A 14049-nucleotide genomic window follows, 5' to 3' on the forward strand; every position below is an offset into this window, starting at 1 on the left:
AAAACAAAATTAAAAGCAGATCACATACTTCCAATATAAAATGGCACACAGTATACATTACCATTTCAAAATGGTGGAAAGGGGACATAGTGTGGAAATACTGGGCCGAAGCAAGAACAAACCCAGCAGCACAAACACCAAATTCTGCATCTCCATGTCTGATATCAAATCACTCTTTAGATCTCCAGCTCCTTTCATTTTGGCTGACTGTAACATACTTCGCTGTCTCTTGGGCTGCTTCCACTCCCTGTTAGCAGCTCTCCTTGGCAGGTACACCACAGCTCTGGCATCTTCAACATCTTGGGTCTCCCACACGATCTAGGCTTTATCTTCACAACTCCACACAATGGCCTCTCCAGGCCTCCATGCAGAGAATCCCCCGACATACACCTGGCCCTAGCTGCTTTCCTTAGCCATGAAGCAAGATTTCATAGCCTTTATCCTTCTTGACTCTAAATCCAGAAGCCTGTAGCTGAAGTGCCAAGTTCTGCTGCCTGCTGGGGCTGGAACCTGGCCCCCTCTTTAAATTATATTTGCATAAACGTTTTGTTGTTGTTTAGGCCTAGGGTATTCCAGGAGCATGGGCACATACACACACACACACACACACACACACACACACACACATTTTGAAGTGATTTCTTTTTTTAAAAAAAGAATACAAATTGGTGTAACAACTTTGGGAAATTGTTCGATGGTGTGTTCTAAGCCAAATATCTGTTTACCTACAACTCTGCAGCTGCGAGCGCTCCAACTTTTCCAAATTACCGGGGATAGAATGGTCATGGTGGCTCTGTGGAGAGGTTATAGTAACTGCTGTTGGTAAACTGCTGGTCTAGCACCCATGAAGCCCTGGCTTTGATCCCCAACCAAGGCTGAATCATCATTGATCTTGAGTTTGAGGCCAGGCTGGGATATTGAGCTATAGGAGACCCTGGTGATTAGTAACTTAGTGAATGAATGAACAAATGCTCATGTCATTTATGCTAATGGATGTTACATTGTGAGTTTTAAGGACCGAGTCTCTGTCTCATTGCTCTTAACCAATCTTACAGACGAAAAGGTGAGAGACTCTGTCTCAAGAACTAATGTTAAAAGTAAGGAAAGACTTGGCATTGGCCTCTGGCCTCCACATAAACTTGCATACACACACATACATATATGTATGAACCTACACTCACAAATACACATGCCGTGAACACGTGTACACACTCACGATAAAAGCATGAGCTTTATCAAAGTATTTTTAATTTAAAAAATAGATATATATTTTACATTTTTTATTTTTTTTTTCTTTTTGTCTTAGTCTCACATAGGCCAGACTGGCCTTGAACCCATGAAGTAGCTGAGAATGACCTTGATCCTCCTGCCTTTATCTCCAGAGTACAACCATGCTGCCATTTTATTCAGCACTGAGGGTTAAACCCAAGACTTCATAGATTGGAGACCAGCACTCTACCAACTTAGCTATGTCCCTAGCCTCCCTTCTGCAGATCTTTAACATCACAAACTGAGATAATTCCAGGAGGAAAATTATATGTTAAATATCACACACACACACACACACACACACACACACACACACACACACACACAATTTAAATAGAAACCATAATTATGCTGCCCATACTCTGAAGGCTAAGGTTAAATTGATTGGCAAAAGTTGATTTTATTCTAATATAAAAACCCTCTAAATAGCTCTCCAACAAATGAGATAAGGAGTTCTTCCAAGAGTGATCAACTTGTTTAGAGGAGGTTCTAGTCCCTGGTGGTCTAAGTATCTTCCAAGATCTCTGTTAATTCTGTGATCTCCCATCACCTCCATCAACAAAAGTTGACGGGAATAAAGGAACGCTATGTGCAGCTTACTTTAATGGACTCTACTCTTCCACTCCCAGAAGAGGCTCAGTCACCAGCCACAGCATCCATCACTTAGAAGAGTTCTCCAACGCGCTTAAAACACTGTCATAAAATAGAAAAGTCTCTAGACAATGATTTTCTTGATTACCCAACATGTAACCTATAACTCTCTTAGAATAAATTCTTGTGATTTTATTATTTCCTACAGTTCTATCTATAATGTGGAAAATAACAGAACAAGGAGACGATATCAACCACATTGCCCTGTTTCTACTTGGGCAAGATGGCCTCCAGAATCACTGGGGCAATTAGAACAGCATATGAACGTACCTAGTTTTTCACACCTCCATTAGCATTGTGTTTTAGCATTAAAGTCAGCTTTTTAGTTTGGTCTGGTCTGGTTTGGTTTGGTTTGGTTTGGTTTGGTTTGGTTTGGTTAATTGCTTGTTAGTGGTGATGATGGTTTGGTTTGGGGTTTGGGGGCTTTGTTTTTGTTTTTTGGTTTTTTTTTTTGGTTTTTTTTTGGTTTTTTTTTTTTTTGCTAATTTCATAAATGGTAGAACTTTATAAAATTTCATCAATTATTAATGAAGCCAGACAGATCAAAGGGTTGAAGGACTTGGGCAGGGGTGCTGAATCACTCCACAGAAATCCCACACCGTTCAGCCTGTAGGTGTCTGAGCCAGTTCCCTGCCCTGGTGAGGATTTTCTCTGTCTCCACAGTAGAATGGTACTGCCATCAAATACTCAGATACCATTTTTCCATGCCATTGTATCACATGCCCCTGCGGTGTACCTTCTCATTATTCTGAACTACCTGTCTATCCAGATTATAGAACCCCAAATTTTACACATAGATCTCCAATAGACATGGTGTCTTTAAAAAAGGCGGGGAGGGGGAGGTTGTAGAACATTCTTGTGGCAATATGTACCAATAATAATATTGTTATAAGCCAAACTGTTAAGGGAGGTTTCTTCCACCAGATGGTATTTAGGGTACTTTAATTTTTCTATTAATCTGTAGTTGTAATTTTTCAGTCATGATCATGGAATAGTTTTTACAAACAAAAAGAAAACTTGGCATATTTCGGATGCCTCGTGGAAGCCGAAGCCAAAGTCTCCACGTGGTGTCTTCTGGCCTCTTGGGCTCCTCAAGTGAGCTGTGGTCAAACTTCCAGCCTACGTGGCTGTGGGTTATACCCCGAGGCACATCCTGGGTCACAGCCGTCCCTGGGCATCTCGGTGGCATTAGCAATGCTGCACCCCAGGGAGCTCAGACAGCATAGCAGCAGTCAGAGGAGCTCTGCTTTTGTGAGATGAAGCACACCGTGGAATGTGACCAAAGCGACCAAAGTGGGGTCACATTTAAGGATGGTGACAAGGTGCCAAAGACTTGTAAAGAGATGGATCTCGTCAAGATGTTCAAGTTGAAGAATGGCAAACGGGCTCTGGTGATCGAATTACTTTACAACCCACTCCTCTCCCCGCCCCCAAAAAAGGCAAGTGTAATCACACACCTTGCTTACCACAGCACTGTGGGGGTGAGGGAGAGAGAGGAAGGTTCCTCCTGACTGCCAGTCTGGCTCCAGGTTGGCTCCAGGTTCAGTGAGAGACAATTTCTCAAGGGAAGAAGGTAGAGTGCGAAGGCAGAATCCCTGACCTCCTCTAGAAGGGGCTGGCCTCCATACACTTCACACATGTGTGCAGACATCTCTCTCTCTCTCTCTCTCTCTCTCTCTCTCTCTCTCTCACACACACACACACACACACACACACACACACACACACATACACAAGGTACTTGGTAGTGAAACCCCTAGATAAAATCTCCTACTATTAATTGTTCTATTGCTGCACAAAAACCATGAAACCATGTTTGACTTTATGTAGAATGCTAAAATCTGGGCTTGAGCAAGTGTTTGGGTGCTCTCCTTAAACCAGCAGAGCAATGTTTTCATGTGTTAGTTACTTGGGAGTCCACGGGCTTTCTTCCATCAACTGTGGAGACATCTGCTTCCCTTAAAGAGGAGAGGGAGAGAGAGGCATGTGAACATCAGGGGCACTTTGGAGGCAATGAATATTGGATTCTATGCAAATATGTTTTTTGGTTTGAGCCAGGAGATGTTTGAATGCCTAGTTCACAGTCCGTTACCGAGACAACCAGTGTAGAATCAAACAAAAGGCAGGTGTAGGACACACAAGCACTTTGGCCTCATTACCTGCTGTTTAACAGTCCTCCTGGGTTTGCACTTCTACGTGTGATTAAGCTGGAAGGGAAGTTGTAATTGGAAAAAGGTCATCTAGGAGTGGTCAGTGGATTAGTGTCCAGACATTCTAACAAATCAGGCAAGCAATCCCAAGGCCAGTATTCTTTTCCCAAGCAGTCCTTTGAGGGTGCATGTGTGAACCATGTAAGGTACAGACCCCTCCCCAGCTCCTCCAACCTTCTTATGCTCTTGCAACCTACCCAGAACACCTTGGAAGGTCACTCTTCCAATGAGCACTTGCTCTGTACTATTGGCAAGATCATGGTTTACTAATGTGCCCATAGACCAAACTGTTACAGCACAGCTGTTTTCAACAAAAAGAGCCAAAATTATTTTTAATGATATTGAAGCTTCTAAAATGATGATGAGTTTAAAGTTTAAAATATACTGGCTATCATTTATAAAGCCACTTAACCCTATATATAGGACAAATTATATTTTAAAGAAAATAGTAGTGTGTGTGTGTGTGTGTGTGTGTGTGTGTGTGTGAGAGAGAGAGAGAGAGAGAGAGAGAGAGAAGACCTTTAAAATATGAGTTACTTTTCAAAATCTGTTAAAATTGTAAAGTTTATTTCATAGTAGCACTGGAATATGACTTGAGAACCATTTTTTTCCCATGAGTATCAGGTCTCAGGACTGATAGGATCTGGAAGTTTGTTGTCTGTTGGTGTCATATCCATAAAAGAGAAGAGTTCAACAGAGAAAGACCAACCAGATATCCAGGACTTCACTAAAAGAGAGATCGTGGTTTGAGAGGCAAGTCTTGCTAAGGGAAGCAGAGTGACAGATTGAGTTCAGCATTCAAAGCCCAAATCCAGAAGCTGCTAATCAACTAGTGTTCAAACATATCCAAGGGAAAACCACCAACCTACAGCTAAGTGATACATCTGGATCGGCACCAGAGTGGACGTTGCTCTTCGTAAAATGTCCGGGTCAGTCAGAGACTCAGGTCAGGTGAGCTAGTCCACCCCAGCTCTGGAGGACAGAGCTGGGATCAAACACAAACGTTGAGTCCGGAAGCCTCTGTACCTTCAGGGTACGGAATCACAATGGTTCCTTCAGTCAGGGGACAGGTCAAAACCAGGGAAGGCTTAATCATTAAATGACTTCAAAGGGAGAAAGGATCACATGCAAGCAGCTGCTGAAAGTCCCTCTAATTGCAAGCAGCACGAGGACTCAGCATACCCGGTTGAGGCCCTGGATCAGAGGAAAGCAGGTGTGGAGCCGGAGGAAGAAGCAAAAACAGCCCACAGGAAGAGGAAGTCTGTCTCCATGGGATGAAGGGTCAGCTTCAAGGGCCCTTGCCACCTCCTCTCAGGGGAGGGAGTTCCCCAGAAAACTGGGAAGGCTTGTGGGGGAGGAGGGAACAGCAAGTTTGGACCACTCACCCTGAACCATGCCTGCCCTCAGAAAAGGGGCGAGCCTGCTCATCAGAATGCTCTCCACATTCACAGAGCCTGTTCCCAAGCATGGCTTCCCTTTAAACAAAACAACAAAGAAGCTTTTGGTATGATCTATTTCCTTTGATTCGCGCTGCGTTAGCAAGCCAGCAAGAAATGTGGCTGAAGGGGCTCTTTCCTGCGTGGCTGGCCTGATCCTTTCATGTCTCTGTGAGCTCTTTCTGTTTATTGCTTGGTCACTTGAGAGTCAAGTCTTAGCAGCAGCTTCATGACCAGAATCAGAATCTATTTTTTTCTCTAGACTCCTCTCCGTCAGCCCCAATGCAGCCAAAGAGAGCTCATAAAGAACCCACGTCACATCTTGTAAATATGCTCCTGAAGAACAACACAAAATGTCCCCAGCTTCTTCCCACCACTCTTAGATGAAAATGCAAACTACTCCTGTCCTCCAGTGTCAACGCATCAGACCAAACCCAGCTCCCCACGTCCCCTGCCATCCCCCACGCAAGGCTTCAAGAGCTCTGTCATCCAGGACACCGTACAATGAAAGATCTAGTCATATTTCTATTAATATACCTGCTTCTTTAAATGTCTGTATTACTCAAGAAACACTGAGCACAGCTCTTCGTCTCCCTTTAATCAACATAATAAATGTAGACGTACAGCTGTTTTTTAACAAGCCTAGATTAAGAGTCGCTCCTTCGGTCCTGGCTTGTGGTCACCCCATCACATACGGGACCGTCTTTATGAGCCACACACCTACCATTCTTAACCCCTGATGCCTGCCGTGGGGAGGGAAAGCAGACATTAAGTATCCTTCATAAAACAGCTGCCCCTGAGAAGCAGGCCCCCTACTGGACAGCACTGGAGAACCCTGCCCATCCTCCCCTGCGTGGAGGGTTCCAGTCTGTCAGACAGGCTTGCACCTTTCAAATTGCAGCGGTCCGTCTCAGCTGGGTGTGTAAGCAACCTTGCTGCCCACCTCAGCGACTGCCGAGTCAGTGTTCAAGGTGGCTGTGAAAGCCTCTTGCTGTCTCAGCATTCCAGGTGAGCTCCCGGGAAACACACGCTCCAGAAAGTCATGAATCAGCCTTTCTCACGGGTCTCAGCAAATCAATCACGGCGCTGAAAACCCACGATTGTTAAAGGAACTAAACCCAGCGTGCCAGGGACCTCCATTCTGTGCATTGCTGCAGCACGATTTACTACAGTAGGATGTGGAACCTGCCCAGACAGCTACGAATGGCTAACTAGAGAGAATCGATACATGGGCACAAAGGAATAGTATTCAGCCATAAAGAAGGAAATCATATTATTGGCTGCAGTGTTGAGAGAGCCGGAAGACACTGTGTTAACTGCAATTGTCAGACACAGAAAGACAAAACAATGGATGTTCTGTGCCAGGTAAAGGCAAAAAGAAAAGATGGTCTAAATATTTATACGGTGTGTGTGTGTGTGTGTGTGTGTGTGTGTGTGTGTATGTTTTAAGTATGGTTGTTGACTAGAACACACTTGCCAGGTGGCAAGAGTAAGGGAAATAACACAGCAGCAGGCTTTCTCCACAACCTCCAGACAGACATGGCTTCTCTCCTGACTCACTACAGTGCTGCGGTTCTTTAAGGAATGGGCCTATTTTCCAGAACCTCTTTTAAGTCTCTGGATTATTCCCTCCAAAATCCTTAGCGTGTAGAAGTGTGGTCACACATTTCTTGGCCACAGTAATAACATTCCGAGAAAAGTGCCCTTAGCCAGTTTTGGCCATTGTGCAAATATCACAGAATGTATTCACAAGAACTCACATGGCACAGGCTAGGGAGAGGTCCTGTAGGATCTGGACTATACGTTATATACAATAACATATGTAACTGTCACTGACAGGAACTTTGTACACAGTGTATAAACGAAATGGTAAAACGGCAACTGTTTAATGCTGGGCCTGTCGTCTCTACAGTAAACCTGGCTTCTTTACCACCTATTAGGCTGCTAGCAGGCAACTAAGGACGCTGGGGCTCACCTATTACTGAAGGTCTTCTGATTTCAGTTCCCTATGCATACGCATCACACGCACACACGCACAGGCACACACGCGCACACACGCACAGGCACACACACACACATGCACACACACACGCACACACACGCACACGCACACACACAAACACATGCATACACACACACTGCTTCACATCAGCATCTTTGACTCTTCAATACTTTTTCCTGTCCCCTCACCCCTGCCGCCACTGAATACAGTCTTCTTCCTAACCTTTGATCTTTTTAGGACACAGTTTATGTTTGCTATGTCTTTCCTCCCCCACCCAATTTATTTGGCCATTTTTTCCCAGCTCCTATTTCAATTGTGGCTCCAGCTCCCTAACGTGTGAACCCCAAGAAGCTCAAACATTAGAACATTCACAAACAGTGTGACTTGGTGTAGCTCTCCCGTTTCCTACGCCTCTAAAGCTAGTATCTAGCCCTCTCTATTGTTTCTTCCCCATGTCTCTGTTTGTACCAGACACCAACAGCTACAGTAAAACCTTTTTGTTTTTCTGAAACCACATTTCTCCTGGATTGTTCCCCTCTTCCTGTCTTGGTACCTCTCTCTTCCCATCCCCCCACCCTCAGAAACTCAGCATACTGGCTTTATTTCCCCCGATTTTCCAACTCCTAGATTTTGCCCATGTTGTTCCCAAGAATTTGCTTTCCCTTTGCTCAAAGCTGGCTTTCTCTAACGTGTCCCATAAGTTCCATTTCTCGCCATTAAAATCCAAATGTTGGCTTGTATGATTATGGAGGTGTTCGCAAACATGCCTTTCCCAGTGCAGCAAATAGCCCTGAGAACTTAACATATGGCTGACCCAAGCTGAGCTGTGTCAAAGGTGCTAATGCCATACCAAATTTATTATTACCAAGTTAGGCTAAAAAGAAAATAAAAATGTCTCAGTTGTTTTAGTATTATTGAGTTACATGTCAATAGCGTATTTTAGCTAAATTGAGTTAAATGAAATTAAATTAAGCTTTTAGTTTTGCTTTGTTATGGTTACACTTAGGCTAACATTTAATTTCTTTTTATCATTAGTGAAAGCAAGACAGTGTCTTGCTAGGAGTCCAGGCTTGTCCCAAACTCTGAGTCCTCCTGCCTCAGCCTTCATTGTGCTAGGATCGCAGGCAAGCCCACCCCTATCTGGCCTCACATTCTTTTTCTGCTGGATAGCTTTGAGGTAGACCTTAAACTCAATTGGGTCAAAGTCATTTTGCTTATGACTATCGTCCCAGTGACACTGGCACTGCACCCAAATGCATAACAACGGGATTAGTGAATATATTTTGAAATAATACATTTTTTTCTGGGTAATTGGCTTTAAATACAACTTCTTCGTTAGATTTAAAAAAAGGAACCAAAAACAAACAATGGTAGCCAGGGGGACTGAAAATCTGCCTCTCACTGTGCATGTTCTCTGCCTGCCCTGGGTATCAGAGCTTCTCTTAGCTTTATAAACTTACAGATTTACTCTTGATCAAGGGTCTGAACTGTCAAGCTGGCCCAAGTCACCACTAGCTTAAATAAATAGTGTATCCATTTGGAACGGCTCAACTAGATTCATCTTCCAAATTACAGACAGGCCACTGAAGGAATAAATAATATAGAGGAGATACCCCACAGTAAGAAAGAATCTATGGAGAATGCCTTTGAGGCCAGCCATGTTCACACACATGATTTCCTAGGCAGTATCTCACTTGCTTATTTTATCAATCCTTCTATCAGAAAAAAAAAAAAAAAACCTTCTTGACTTAACCTGAATCCACCGTCTGGAAATGGCCTAACACAGATGTAGAAAAGGCCAAAGTATTTAAACGTTTAGTAGTGTCTTTAAAGACTATCTTTCTTCCCATTAATTGGCCAACCTGCGCACTCACATTGCTGAACACACACACACACACCTTTCCCAAGTTCCTGCACTACATTACGCCAAGGTCCCTGTGGTTGGCAATAATAGTGCATTGCCTAAGGAAGGAAGTAGCCAAACTCTCCTGTGATCCCTGAAGGCTAATCCAGAAAGAGAAGGACTTTAGTCACGGATAGGAGCACAGGACTTAGAGGCTGCTCAGCCAGATGGATCAGGTGGCAACTGGAAGGGAGCCACTGGGAGCTAAGATACCACAGAGGCAAACCAGTGCCAAGACTCTTAAGGGACACCCGTTTGACAAGGCCTTGAGTGCTCATTGCAGGACAATAGCTCTGCCTTCCCCAGGGAGAACGGGACAGAAAAAGATCCCTTTAATAAACTTCTCAGGGTCAAGATTCCGCAATTCTTTCCTTCCTTGTGTTTTACGAGCCACAGAGCTGAGAGACAAGCAGAGGGTATATCCTTAGAAGTGTTACAGTCAGCTTTAAGCTTTCTTAGGCACACAGAAATAGGGCTGGACTGGAAATGAGATTCCCATCTCTCCCATGGGGCATTCATTGCAGAACCATTGCAATGACATGTATTAAACCTGCTGTTGTCATGGGACTGCATGTTGTCACAGCAAATGATCAACCCTGTGACTCAGGGTTCTCTACTTTCCCAAAGCAAATCCCCCTACATTCAAGTGAGTCAGAACACCATATAACCCTAAAAGATCTTATAGTCTCAGTGAGATGTCACTTAACCCTCTATCTTTCTCTACCAGTCTACCGGACAGAATAAAAAACCAGTGATGAAAAACAAAGAGTACTACTAGATTAAAAAAAAAAGATGAAAGGCAGGAGAGAGGGCTCAGCAGTTAAGAGGGTTTGCTATTCTTGAAGAGGGCCCAAGTTTAATTCCCAGTCTTCATGCCAGACATCTGTAACTGCCTGTAACTCTAGCGACACAGGATCTGACGACACCCTCTTTCATCCTCCAAGAGCATCCACACACATACGCACATACACATAAATAATAATAGGAAGCAAATAAATAGAAAGAATGGAGCATGTAGAAAATATTTATGAACCAATGGTTCTAAGCTGGACCACTTTGAGCAACAAAACATAGTTGCAGGTGTCTATAACCCACAAAATAAAATAAACATTAATGAATCTACACTAATTAGCTGCTTTAGTAAGCAACTAGTTAACTAAGGAGAAAGGATGGGCCTTTCTTTATGAAGAATCTTGCTTAAGAACAGTAGAAAAGCAACAGATAAACAGATAAACAAAACTACTGAAACATAATGACATCAATTATATTCAGCAAGATCTACACATGTATGCTAAATTAATGGCAAAAGTTAGAGGAAACAGTGGGATAGTTACAAGTTCTCAAAAATGTATTCTCCAAGAATTCATAAATTTCAGGAAAAAATAGTACCTTTACAGTACAGAAATCCAGCACATACTCTATTAACCAAGATATCACCATCAATATGACCAGTCATAAAACATATTGATTTCATCTACTGGGGAGGACAGTTCTGTTTCCTTCCTTCCTTCCTTCCTTCCTTCCTTCCTTCCTTCCTTCCCTTCCCTTCCCTTCCCTTCCCTTCCTTTCCTTTCCTTTTCTTTCCTTTTTCTTTTGTTTTTGTTTTGAGACGGAGTCTTACTGTACAGTGCAGGCTGGCCTACAACTCACTGTGGAGATTAGACTGACCTTGAACTCCGTTATTTCTGCCCACCTCTGCCCCCAGAGTGTTGGGATTAAAGGTGGCCTTTTGGAAAAACCATACAAGATCCATTGTCCATATTACTAAATACAGTTTCAACCCCTGGAAAACAATACATTTGAGAGGGCAGAAAGTCTGTGTGTCCTCATTGAAAGCCATATGCACAACTGAAGGAATTCACCAGGTATAGTGGCCTAGTGTTAAAATGTTACTACGTCTTCCCTCTTTCTGATACAGTCTCACCAGGATTCTGTTACTTCCTCATACTCATTAGAAAAGGGACTGGATAACCCAAGTTGAGGGGCATTCTACAAAATGAAGTGTATTTTTCCAAATCACCAATGCCATAGATCACAAGGAACTTAGGAAGTACTACAGCTAAATAATATCCAGGCTCCTGAATCAAATCATGGAACAGACACTGAACAGTCGTAGAAAGTCACGGAGTTCAGATAGAGCCAATTGATTGGTTAGCAATACCACACCAATCATAATTTTTTTAGTTTTGACAGTTACATCATTATAAGTAACATGTGAGCATTTAGTGAATAGGGTAAAAAGTATGTAGGACTTCTGCATTATTACAACATTTGTGACAGTGTAAATTTATTGTAAATTTAAAAGTTTAAACAATGGAAATTAAAAGTCTAAACTTTCAGATATGCCCAACCTACAACCTACAGGCAACTGTCTGAGGTAATCACTATAAATGGAATCTGAGGAAACATTGTAAGGTTTTTTTTAAATGATTTTTTTTCCTTTGTCACTCCTTTGTGTGGTTCTTTGAGCATAGATTTGTAGATGGATATCATACTGCAATGACAAAAGGTTGGACATGCTCAGAAAGAAGGACAAATTTTAAACCCGAACATAACAGAAAATACGAAAAAAGTGAAGAACTAACATGTTCAACCAAATGAAATTTCAAACTTCAAAAAAATTATAAAATATAAGAAAAATATGTGCAGCAAAAACATACTGTTTAATGTCTTTATAGGCAAAGAAAGACAATTCTTAGGTCAGTTACTACATGTTGCTACTGTGTTTTAAAGTGATTAAATAAAGGAAAAATGAATGATGATAGTCTGTGACACACACACACATACACACACACACACACACACACACACACACACACACACAAGCCAAAACTAGGGAGTGACTAGTTAATCATAAGTAAGCGATTAGAGCAGAAAGTGTGCATCATCTTCACCCAGTGGCTTTTAAACTGCAATGATAATAACATCAAGCCCTAACAAGCATCCAGGGAAAGGGGGGCATTCATAAGTACGAGTGTCAAGACTGCCTGTTGGATCAAGCTTAGGTTTGCACAGGTGCCAGCAAAGCAGCGTGTGTTGAGAACGTGTGTCCAGAATCTCAGGCAAAGTAGACATGTGTCCAGTGGTGTCATCGACCTAAAAGGGTTTACAGACTCTATACAATGCCCAAGTGTCACTGTTGTAGACCACTATGAGGCTCTGACTTACTGGGATGGGTACAGGGGAAAAAGGCCCTCCCTCCAAAAAATATCAAAATTCCTATATTTTAACAAGGCCATTTGGAGCCTGACCCATCATGTCTTACTCAGACCTGATGACTAATGACATGTAATGACTCATGACATCTTAGTAATGATGAACCTCAAGGAAAACAAATTATTATTCAATAATAATGAGACATGCACCTGTCTGCCTAAATACAGACACCCTACAAATGTCCCATAAGACTAGACCAGGTAAGATCCCTTCAACTGGGTTGGGGGTTTAGCTCAGTGGTAGAGCGCTTGCCTAGCAAGCGCAAGGCCCTGGGTTCAGTCCCCAGCTCCGAAAAAAAGAGAAGAAAAAAAAAAAAGATCCCTTCAACTGCCCTAGATGTACTGCCAGCCCTTCTCAGCAGCACACTGGGAACTTCTCCACTACATTCTTGAAGCATATCTCAATAGCAACTCTTTGCTCATGTTTTGGTAAATCCTTTAACCACCTACATCGCCACCATTTACTATGCCATTGTTGGCCCAGGGGTAGAGATTCTACCAGAAAGTTTTGAGTCAGAGAGATTTGAGCTGCTTTGTAATTCAACAAAATCACCCTGATTTCTTCACTGAAAGAACACAGGAGAAAGTGTATGCTAGAGACAGTGGAGATGTTAAGAAGTGGTTAGATTAGAGCCACACTCTGAAACTGGAGTCAATGGAATTTCCACAGAACGAATGCGGTCAGAGAGTGAAAAATCAAGAAGAAGAATTAAGTTTTTGGTCATCACAACTGGAAGAATGGATATGAATGAAAATAAACGCAAACAGTACAATGCAATGCAATATAATATAATACAAATATAACACAGCACAACACAATAAAAGGCGAACATGACTGCTGAGAAGGGGTTGAGGATTTTATTGTAGATGTAAGGAAGAGCACAGGTAGAGACATCTAGAAGAGTCTAAAGTGAACCAGGCCACAAGAAAGAGGGCAGTGAGAGGAACAGAAGAGAGAGGAAAGGGGGCCTAAGAGGCCACAAGCCCAAGAGTTCCAAAACATAAAAAGAGCCATGTAGGCTCCAGATGCATATGTAGCAGTTTACCTGGCATCAATAAGAAGGGAGCCCTTGGTCCTATGGAGGCTCGATGACCCGGCTTAGGGAAATGGTAGGGTACTGAGGCAGGAGGGGATGGGTGCATGGGGGAGCACCCTCACAGAAGCAGGAGGGATGGGGAGGGGATGGGGTTTAACCGGGAAGGGGGATAACATTTGAAATGTAAATAAAATAACCAATAATAAAAAGGGAGGAGGGGCATGTAGCTAAAATGGCTGGGTTTTGTGGGGAAGAGCAGCTGGGGGAAGGACAGTAAATCTCAGGGGTTGGAGAGGTTGAGGTGTAAAGCCTAACCAACTCCATCT

At 42.9% G+C, this 14049-nt stretch overlaps 1 long non-coding RNA gene across 1 annotated transcript; it reads right to left on the minus strand.

Moving 5' to 3' along the window:
- Positions 1-4676: 4676 nt before the first annotated feature.
- On the minus strand, positions 4677-5381 carry LOC148001670 (uncharacterized). The gene is made up of 2 exons (XR_015636360.1): positions 4996-5381; positions 4677-4857 (listed from the first exon to the last, which is right to left on the minus strand). It is a non-coding gene; the product is annotated as an uncharacterized LOC148001670 (long non-coding RNA).
- Positions 5382-14049: the final 8668 nt, after the last annotated feature.

This window comes from Rattus norvegicus, chromosome 13, assembly GCF_021556685.1.
Source record: "Rattus norvegicus strain SHRSP/BbbUtx chromosome 13, alternate assembly SHRSP_T2T, whole genome shotgun sequence".
NCBI lineage: Eukaryota > Metazoa > Chordata > Mammalia > Rodentia > Muridae > Rattus > Rattus norvegicus.